The sequence below is a fragment of the Eumetopias jubatus genome, unplaced genomic scaffold (assembly GCF_037043125.1).
Source record: "Eumetopias jubatus isolate StellerSeaLion01/CBP00866 unplaced genomic scaffold, mEumJub1_p1.0 scaffold_11, whole genome shotgun sequence".
Taxonomy (NCBI): Eukaryota; Metazoa; Chordata; class Mammalia; order Carnivora; family Otariidae; genus Eumetopias; species Eumetopias jubatus.
The window spans coordinates 59,993,957-60,004,376 of NW_028274817.1; the positions used below are offsets into that span (position 1 = coordinate 59,993,957).

Genomic DNA, 10,420 nt, shown 5'->3' on the forward strand with positions numbered 1-10,420 from the left:
ATATTCCTTTCAGTGGTGGCTTAGTGGCCATGATCTACTTTAATTTTTGTTTGTCTGGGAAACTCTTTATCTCTCCTTCCATTCTTAATGATAGCCTTGCTGGGTAGTGTATTTTTGGTTGCAGATTTTTCCCATTCAGTACTTTCAATATTTTGTGCCACTCCCTCCTGGCTTACCATTTATTATTTTTAAATCTCCAGCTAGCCTTATGGATTTTCCCTTGTAAGTGAAGGACTTATTTTGTCTTGCTGCTTTTATAATTTTTTCCTAATCATTATATTTTGCAAATTTAATTATACTATGTATTTGTGTGCATCTACGTTTTTTTTTTTTTTTTTATTTTGATGGGAGTTCTGTGTGTCTCTTGGATCTGGATATCTGTTTCCCTCCCCAGATTAGGGAAACTTTCAGTTATTATTTTGTCAAATAAATTTTCTGCCCTGTTTTCTCTTCTCCTCCAGGACTCCTATAATATGAATGTTATTATGTTTGATGGTATGTCTGAGTTCCCTAAATCTCTTCTCATGTTGTATAATTCTTTTTCCCTTTAGTTCAGCTTTATTATTTTCCATTATCTTGTCTTCTAGGTCAAATTAATTAATTAATTAATTCCTCTGCTTCTTCCAGCCTGGGGTTCGTTGCATCGAGCCTGTTTCTAATCTCATTTATTGCACTCTTCATCTCCGATTGATTCTTTTTTAACCCTTTTATCTCTGTGGTAAGGTTCTCACTGATGTCTTCTATTTTTTTTTAAAGATTTTTAAAATTTATTTTAAATACAGGGGAAGGTGGGGACAGAGGGATAGAGAATTTTAAGCAGACTCTATGCTGAGTGCAGAGCCCACTCGGGGTTGGATCTCATGACCCTAAGACCATGACCTGATCCAAAACCAAGAGTCAGCCACTTAAACTACACCACACAGGCACCCCTTATATTATTTTCTCATCCCAGTGAGTATCCTTGTGATTCTTCCTTTAAATTCTCCATCAAGCATTTTACTTGTATTTATTTCACTTACATCTCTGGCCATAGCTTTTTATTGTTCTTTCATTTGGGATAAATTTCGATGTCTTGGTATTTTGTCTAAGTTTCTGCATTCTTCTGTATGTCAGAAAAAACAGTTATGTCTCCTACTCCTGAAAGTAATGACCTTATGAAGAAGAGGTCATGTAGTATCCTGGTCCTGGTGCTTCAGGGAGTGTCTCCTGTGCGTGCTGTGTGTGTTCTGCTGCTATATTTTGGCTGCTCTATCCTTCAGGAAAGTCATAGGCAGAGGCTATCCTTGTCTGTCATGTACAATATTTCACCCTTGGCCTGAATGTGGTGAGTTGTCTCTAGGTGTACTCTGGTCCGCTTGTGAAATTATATCTGACCCCAACTCCACCAGAAGTGAGTCCCTGCAGAACTTTTTGGTCCAGAGACCTGGTGTGGGCAAGTGTTTTTGCTGGTCTTTTGGAGAAGGGGCCCACTGCACCAGGACTCAGGCAAGCATGACTGAGAAAGGCAGTCCTAGCAGAGCTCAGCAGGGTGGGACTTGGTGTAAGCAAGTTAGGCAGCCAGTGTTGGTGCTGTATTTCTTCCTATAGGTGGCCCTGTGTTTAACTGAGCTGCATAGAGGTAAATGGTGTTGGCCAGCTTCTTTGTTCCTGGAGAGGTGTCGCTGTGAATGCTGCCTCTCAGGGATGCAATCTGAGAAGGGCAAATATTCTCCCCCTTGAGTGCCCCAGGCATTCTTCATATCACTGTTTCCAAGCTGTATGCCCCTGGGTTGTTTGCCTGCCTTGTCTCCAGGAGCAGCCCCAATGCCCTCCACACTCTATCTCAGCCAAACTAGCCTAAATCTCTAGGTTTTTACCCTGAGGGCTGCAAAAGTTCACGAAATTCAGCCCCTCTCATTTTCATGTCTACAACCATGGCTCCCTTCCCTCTGCAGCACCAGAGATCTGTTTCTCCCCTAAACCATGTCTCCATACTTCTTACCTTCTTTGATGTGGCCTCTTCTCTCCCTTTAGTTGTAAGCTTGTTCTGACAGTCTTCAGATTGATTTCTAGGGTATTTAAGATGTTTTGATAATTATCTAAGTGTGTGTGTGGAATGAAGTGAGCCTGGGGTCCTCCTTCTCCAGTGTCACCTTCCTCTCTTGAACAGTGCTCATCTGATGCCTTCTATCATCTCAATGAAATTTTAAAAAAATATCATTATCTTAGAGTGGGGAAGAGAGAATGAGGAATTGAAGAATTGATAACAGAAAAAGCATGTGAAATAGTCATCATGGGCAGTAAGGAGAGTAAATAGACTAGGGCATGTGTCAGAAAGTTATGGTCTATGGGCCAAATCTGACCACTGTTTTTATGAATATTTTTTTTTTTTCTGGAACACAGAGCTGCTCATTTTTTTCACATATTGTCTATGACTGCTTTATAATAACAAAGTTGAATATTTTCGGTGGAGTCATCATGGTTCACAAACCCTATAATATTTACAATTTGGAGCTTGAAAAATGTTTGCCAACTCCCAGACTAGAGATATGTACTAAGATCACTGAACAGTGTAAAAACCCACTTCAGGCTTTTTGACATAAATTTATTGTGAGACTAGTCAACATAGTTGTATATTTTCCTCACTCCTCTTGAGTTGCTCAGGAGAAGTTATAAAGTAGGCAAAAGTCAAATTTAACCAGGGTTGCATTTTGACAGACAATTGTGAGGGGGAGATAAAGAGTTTAGGATGTTATGAGTTTTGGTTCTTATGATAGATCATAGAATCTAATGGAGGTAATGAAGAAAGTGACAATAAAAATAAGAGAAATATTTTGGAAGGGTGCTGTCAGCAAGATGGGAGAATTGGAAACCCATAAGCTCCTTCCTGCCACAGAGACACTGATTCAACAACAGTACACAGAACAATTCCCTTTTTGAGAAATGTGGAACCAGTTCAAAAGTTCCTGCAACTCAAGCAAGCACAAAACAGGTGCATCAAACCTGGTGGTAACTCACATGCCATGATTCCTACTTCTGGTTCAGTATGGCGTGAACAGGAGGAAATCCCAAGCTGCAAGTGTCTCCCTAGAGAGAGAAAGAGAACACTGAAACATACATCCAGTGTTCAGATATTTTAGGGACTGATTTTTATCTAGTCTGGATCTAAGTGCTGGTAGGAAAAGGTGCCATATTGGGGGCCATTGAGGACAAAGGCAATGACTTGGATGAGCACACTCACCATAGTTCCTTCCCCATTTGAGGGGAAGAAATCCCACAACTACTGTCTTTTTTCCTGGGGAGGGAAAGAGGTGAAGCATACGTCCAACATAACAGCTCTTCAGGAAGCTGCCTGAGGTATTGGTTTTCATCTAGACTCTCTCATAAAGCTAATGGGATTCAGTATACTCTAAAAGCCAAGGAGACATGTAGGACAAAAGAGAGCTAGGTGGCTTACTGCTGGCCTACAAGACATGATACAGCAGTCAGGGGAAATACAGCTTTAAGACCTGTCCTCAGAATGGGAAGAGAAGAATGAAGCATGCATCTAACATTATGTATTTTCAGGGAGCTGACCAATGGACAGGTTTCTGTCTTGACTGACTTGAAGCACTGGTCTTGGCATACTTTAGAAGCCTGGTAGCTGCTGAAAACAAAAGATAGCTGGGAATCTTATTGCAGCTCCAGACAACTTATTGTACCATATACAGACAATGAAGGAGCAAGAGATTATGAATCCCTTAAAAAAGAAACCAGCAAATCCCTCTACTTGGGATTTTACATGCATAAATGAATGAGATGAAGAAGGGCATTATATCATAATAAAGGGGACAATCCAGTAAGAAGATTTAACAACTGTAAATATTTATGCATCCAACATGGAAGCACCCAAAAAATAAAACATTTAATAACAAACATAAAAGAACTCATTGATAATAATATAGTAATAATAGGGGATTTTTAGCACCACACTCACATCAATGGGCAGATCACCTAGGCAGAAAATCAACAAGGAAACGATGGATGGCTTTGAATGACACACTGGATCAGATGGACTTCACCGATATATTCAGAATATTTCATCCCAGAGCATCAGAATACACATTCTTTTCAAGTGCACATGGGACATTCTCCAGAATAGATCACATACTATGTCACAAATCAGGCCTCAGCAAGCACAAAAAAGATTGAGATAACACTATGCATATTTTCTTTTTTTAAAAGATTTTATTTATTTGACAGAGAGAAACACAGCGAGAGAGGGAACACAAGCAGGGGGAGTGTGAGAGGGAGAAGCAGATTTCCCACTGAGCAGAGAGCCTGATGTGGGGCTCGATCCCAGGACCTTGGGATCATGACCTGAGCTGAAGGCAGATGCTTAATGACTGAGCCACTCAGGCGCCCCGACCATGCATATTTTCTGACCACAATGCTATGAAACAGAAGTCATCCACAAGAAAAAAAAAAAAGTGGAAAGACCACAAATACATGGAGATTAAATTCCATCCTACCAAAAATTAATGGGTCACACAGGAAATTAAAGAAGAAATAAAAAATACATGGAAAAATGGAAAGGAAAACACAATGGTCCAAAACTTTTGGGATGTGGCAAAAGCAGTCATAAAGGAGAACTATATAGTAATACAGGTCTACCTCAAGAAGCAAGAAAACTCCCAAATAAGCAATTTAAATTACACCTAATAGAGCTAGAAAAATAACAAATGAAGCCTAAAGTGAGAAGAATGGGGGAAATAATAAAGATTAGGACAGAAATAACTGATATAGAAACTTAAAAAATAAACAGTAGAACTGCTCAATGAAACCAGGAGCTGGTTGTTTGAAAACATTAATAAAAATGATAAGTATCTAGCCAGACTTATCAAAAAGAAAGGAGAAAGGACACAAATAAATAAAAATCACAAATGAAAAAGGAGAAATAAGAAGTAACACCACAGAAATATGATTATAATAGAATATCATGAAAAAATCATATGTCAACAAATTGGACAACCTAGGAGAAATGGATAAATTCCTAGAAACATATAAATTACCAAAACTGTAAAAACAAGAAAAGGAAAACATGAGCAGAATGATAACTATAAAGGAAATTGAATTAATAATGAAAAATCTCCCAACAAACAAAAGACAAAGGCCAAATGGCTTCACAGGGGCATTCTACCAAATATTTAAAGAAGCATTAATACCTATTCTTCTCAAACATTTCCAAAAATTAGAATTGGAAGGAAAGCTCCAAACTCATTCAAGGAGGCCAGCATTATCCTGATTCCAAAAGCAAAGACTCCACTAAAAAAGAGAACCAGAAGCCAATATCCCTGATGAACATGGATGTAAAATTTATCCACAAAATACTAAGAAAGCAATTCCAATAGTACAGTTAAAAGAATCATTCACCACAATCAAGTGAGATTTATTCATGGGTTGCAAGTTTGGTTCAATATTCACAAATCAATCAATGTGGTACACCAAATTAATAAAAGAAAGGATAAGAACCGTACAATCCTGTCAATAGATACAGAAAAAAAGAATTTGACAAAATACAGCATCTTTTCTTGATAAAAACTATCTGCAGTGTAGGGAAAGAGGGAACACACCTCAATATCATAAAAGCTGTATATGAAAAACCCACAGTGAATATCATCCTCAATGGGGAAAAACTGAGAGCTTTTCACCTAAGATCAGGAACACGACAGGGATGTCCACTTTCACCACTGTTATTCAACAAAGTACTGGAAGTCCTAGTCTCAGCAATCAGACAACAAAAAGAAATAAAACGCATCCAAATTAGCAAAGAAGCCAAACTTTCACTCTTCACAGATAACATGACATTCTATGTTGAAAACCCAAAAGACTCCACCCAAAAAGTTTCTAGAACTTATACAGGAATTCAGCAAAGTCGCAGGATATAAAATCAATGCACAGAAGTCAGTTGTATTTCTATACACTAACAATGAGCCAGAAGAAAGAGAAATCAAGGAATCAATCCAATTTACAATTGCACCAAAAACCATAAGATACCTAGGAATAAACCTAACCAAAGAGGTAAAGGATCTGTACCTTGAAAACTATAGAACACTTAAGAAAGAAATTGAAGTTTGAGAAGTTCTTTATAGATCTTGGATCAGCCCTTTATCTGTAATGTCATTTGCAAATATCTTCTCCCATTCCGTGGGTTGCCTCTTAGTTTTGTTGACTGTTTCCTTTGCTGTGCAGAAGCTTTTTATCTTAATGAAGTCCCAAAAGTTCATTTTTTATTTTTTTTTCCCTTACCTTAGGAGACGTGTCTTGAAAGAAGTTGCTGTGGCCAATGTCAAAGAGGTTCCTGACTATGTTCTCTAAGATTGTGATGGATTCCTGTGTCACATTCAGGTCTTTCATCCATCTTGAGTTTATCTTTGTGTATGGTGTAAGAGAATGGTCCAGTTTCATTCTTCTGTATGTAGCTGTCCAATTTTCCCAGCACCACTAACTCAACACTCAAAAAACAGATAACCCAGTCAAAAAATGGGCAGAAACTTGAACAGACACTTCTCCAAAGAAGACATACAAATGGCTAACAGACACATGAAAAAAGTGCTCAACATCACTAGCCATCAGGGAACTACAAATCAAAACCACAATGGGATACCACCTTACACCAGTTAGAATGGCAAAATTTAACAAAGCAGGAAACAACAAAAGTTGGTGAGGATATGGAGAAAGGGGAACCCTCTTACACTGTTGGTGGGAATGCAAGCTGGTAGAGCTACTCTGGAAAACAGTATGGAAGTTCCTCAAGATGTTAAAAATAGAGTTACCCTAGGACCCAGCAATTGCACTACTAGCTATTTACCCTAAAGATACGGACCTAGTGGAACAAAGGGGCACATGCACCCCAATGTTCATAGCAGGAATGTCCACAATAGCCAAACTGTGGAAGGAGCCAAGATGCCCTTCAACAGATGAATGGATAAATAAGATGTGGTTCACATATACAATGAAATATTACTCAGCCATCAGAAAGATGACTACCTACCATGCATTGACATGGATGGAACTGGAGTGGATTATGCTAAATGAAGTAAGTCAAGCAGAGAAAGAAAATTATCATATGATTTCACTCATATGTGGAACATAAGCAATAGCATGGAGGACCATAGGGGAGGAGGGAAATCTGAAGGGGGTGAAATCAGAGAAGAAGACAAACCATAAGAGACTATGGACCCCAGGAAACAAACTGAGGGTTTCAGGGGGGGAGAGGGTTGGGGAATGGGGTAACAGGGTGACAGGTATTAAGGAGGGCATGTGTTGTGATGAGCATGGGGTGTTATACGCAACTAATGAATCATTGAACACTACATCAAAAACTAATAATGTCAGTGGCTAACTGAACAAAAAAAAAATAAAAAAAACTGAACAATAAAAAAAGAAAGAAAGAAATTGAAGAGGACACAAAAAATAGAAACACATTCCATATTCATGAATTGGAAGAACAAATATTAAAATTTCTATAATACCAAAAACAATGTACACATTTAATGCCATCTCTATGAAAATACCACCAGTATCTTTCACAGTGCTAGAACAAACAATCCTAAAATTTGTATGGAACCACAAAGGAACCCAAATAGCCAAAGCAATCTTGAAAAAGAAAAGCAAAGCTGGAGGCATCACAGTTCTAGACCTCAAATTATATTATAAAGCTGTAGCAAAACGGTATGGTACTGGCACAAAAACAGACATATAAATTAATGGAACAGAAGAGAAAATCCAGAAATGGACCTATGATGATATGGTCAACTAATATTTGGCAAAGCAAGAAAGACTATCCAGTTAGAAAAAATTTTTCAACAAATTGTGTTGGGAAAACTGTACATCAATATGCAAAAGAAGGAAACTAGATACTTTCTTATACTGTACACAATAATAAGTTCAAAATGGATGAAACACTTGAATGGGAGATAGGAAACCATCAAAATCCTGGAGGAGATCACATGCAGTAAGCACTTTCACATTGGCCATAGCAACTTCTTACTAGATATGTCTCCTGAGGCAAGGGCAACAAAAGGAAAAATAAACTATTGGGACTTCAACAAGATAAAAACTTCTGCACAGCAAAGGAGAAAATCAACAACACTAAAAGGCAACCTATGGTATGAGACAGAATATTTGTGAATGACATACATGATAAAGGATTACTATCCAAAATATATAAAAACTACCAAACTCAACACCCAAAAAACAAATAATCCAGTTAAGAAATGGGCAGAAGACATGAAGAGTCATTTTTCCAAAGAAAACATACAAATGAAACATGTCATGAAATGATGCTTGGGATGCCTGGGTTGTTCAGCCAGTTAAGTGTCTGCCTTTGGCTCAGGTCATGATCTGATCCCAGGGTCCTGGGATGGAGTCCTGAATTGGGGGGTCCCTGCTCAGTGGGGAGTCTGCTTCTCCCTCTCCCTCTGCCTGCTGCTCTCCCTGCTTGTTCTCTCTCTCTCTGACAAATAAATAAAATCTTAATAAAAAAAAGATGCTCAACATCACTGATCATCAGGGAAATACAAATCAAAACTACCCTGAGATATCACCTTACACCTCTCAGAATGGCTAAAATTAACACCCCACAGGAAACAACAAATGTTGGTGAGAATTTGGAGAAACAGGAATTGTCTTGCTCTTTGGTTGGAATGCAAACTGGTGCAGCCACTCTGGAAAACATTACGGAGGTTCCATAAAAAGCTAAAAATAGAACTACCCTATGACTCAGCAATTACACTAGTAGGTATTTACCCAAAGGATAAAAAAATACTCAAAGGGATACATAAACCCTGATGTTTACAGCAGCATTATCAGCAATAGCCAAATTATGGAAAGAGCCTAAATATCCATCATCTAATGAATGGATAAAGAAGATACGGTGTGTGTGTGTGTGTGTGTGTGTGTGTGTGTGTGTGTGTGTGTGTGTGTGTGTATTTGGATATTACTCAGCTATAAAAAAGAATGGAGCTCTTCTGCCACCATTTTAAATTGAACTCCATACAACACTCCACTGCACTTCTGTCATGACCTGGGCTGTGGGCCAGCAACCCTGGCTGACAACTCCACCATTATGGAGGACATGAAGGAGTACAGCAACATAGAGGAATTCACAGACTGATCCAAGATCAATGTAAGCAAGAATCAACAGGATGGGGCAGCTGGGTGGCTCAGATGTTTAGGCGTCTGCCTTTGGATCAGGTCATGATCCCACGATCCTGGGATTGAGTCCCGCATCAGGCTCTGCTTCTCCCTCTCTTTCTACTGCTCCTCCTGCTTGTGCTCTCTCACTCTCTGTCAAATAAATAGATAAAATCTTTAAAAATTTTTAAAAAAGAATCAACAGGATGATGGTAAAATGTTTATTGGAGGTTTGAGCTGGAATACAAGCAAGAAAGATCTGACTGAATATTTGTTTTGATTTGGGGAAGTTGTAGACTGTACAATTAAAACAGATCCAATGACTAGAAGATCAAGAGGATTTGGATTTGTGCTTTTGAAAGGTGCTGCTAGTGTTGATAAGGTTTTGGAACTGAAAGAACACAAACTGGATGGCAGATTGATAGACCTCAAATGGACCAAAGATTTAAAAGGGAAAAAAAAACCCAAAAAGGTTTTTGTGGATGGATTGAACCCAGATACTTCTGAAGAACAAATTAAAGACTATTTTTGGAGCCTTTGGAGAGATTGAAAATATTGAACTTCCCATGGATACAAAAACAAATGAAAGAAGAGGATTTTGTTTTATCACATATACAGATAAAGAGCTAATAGAGAAATTGTTAAAAAGCAGATATCATCAAATTGTTTCTGAGAAGTGTGAAATCAAAGTTGCACCAGCCAAAGAGGTATATAGGCAACAAAAAAGAGGAAGAGGTGTTGCAGCTGGTGGATGAGGTGGCACTAGGGGTTGTGGACGATGTCAGGGCCAAAACTGGAACCAAAGATTTAATAACTATTATGATCAAGGATATGGAAATTACAATAGTGTCTATGGTGGTGATCAAATCTATAGTCGCTATGGTGGCTATGATTATACTAGGTGTAACTTGGGAATTATGGATATGGACAGGGATATGCAGATTACAGCGGCCAACAGAGCACTTACAGCAAGGCGTCTTAAGGGTGTGGCAATCACCAAAACAACCACCAGCCATACTAAAGGAGGACTTTGGAAAAAACAGGAGGAGATTGCTAAAGTTGACCCATCCTGTAGGATGACATTGAAGATTGGTCTTCTGTTGATCTAAGATGATTATTTTGTAAAGGCCTTTCTAGTGTACAAGACACAACTGTATCCAAATGTATATAGCTGCCAATTAGTTTTCTTTTTTATTTTGTCTTTTGCTATCTGTTTTATGACTCGATGTGGATTTGTGTTTATACAGATTTTATTTGTATGATT

General features: G+C 38.4%; 1 pseudogene; it reads left to right on the forward strand.

Annotated features, from left to right (window-relative positions):
• Positions 1–9,355: 9,355 nt before the first annotated feature.
• On the forward strand, positions 9,356–10,177 carry LOC114207548 (heterogeneous nuclear ribonucleoprotein D-like pseudogene; annotated as a pseudogene).
• The last annotated feature ends 243 nt before the right edge of the window (positions 10,178–10,420 follow it).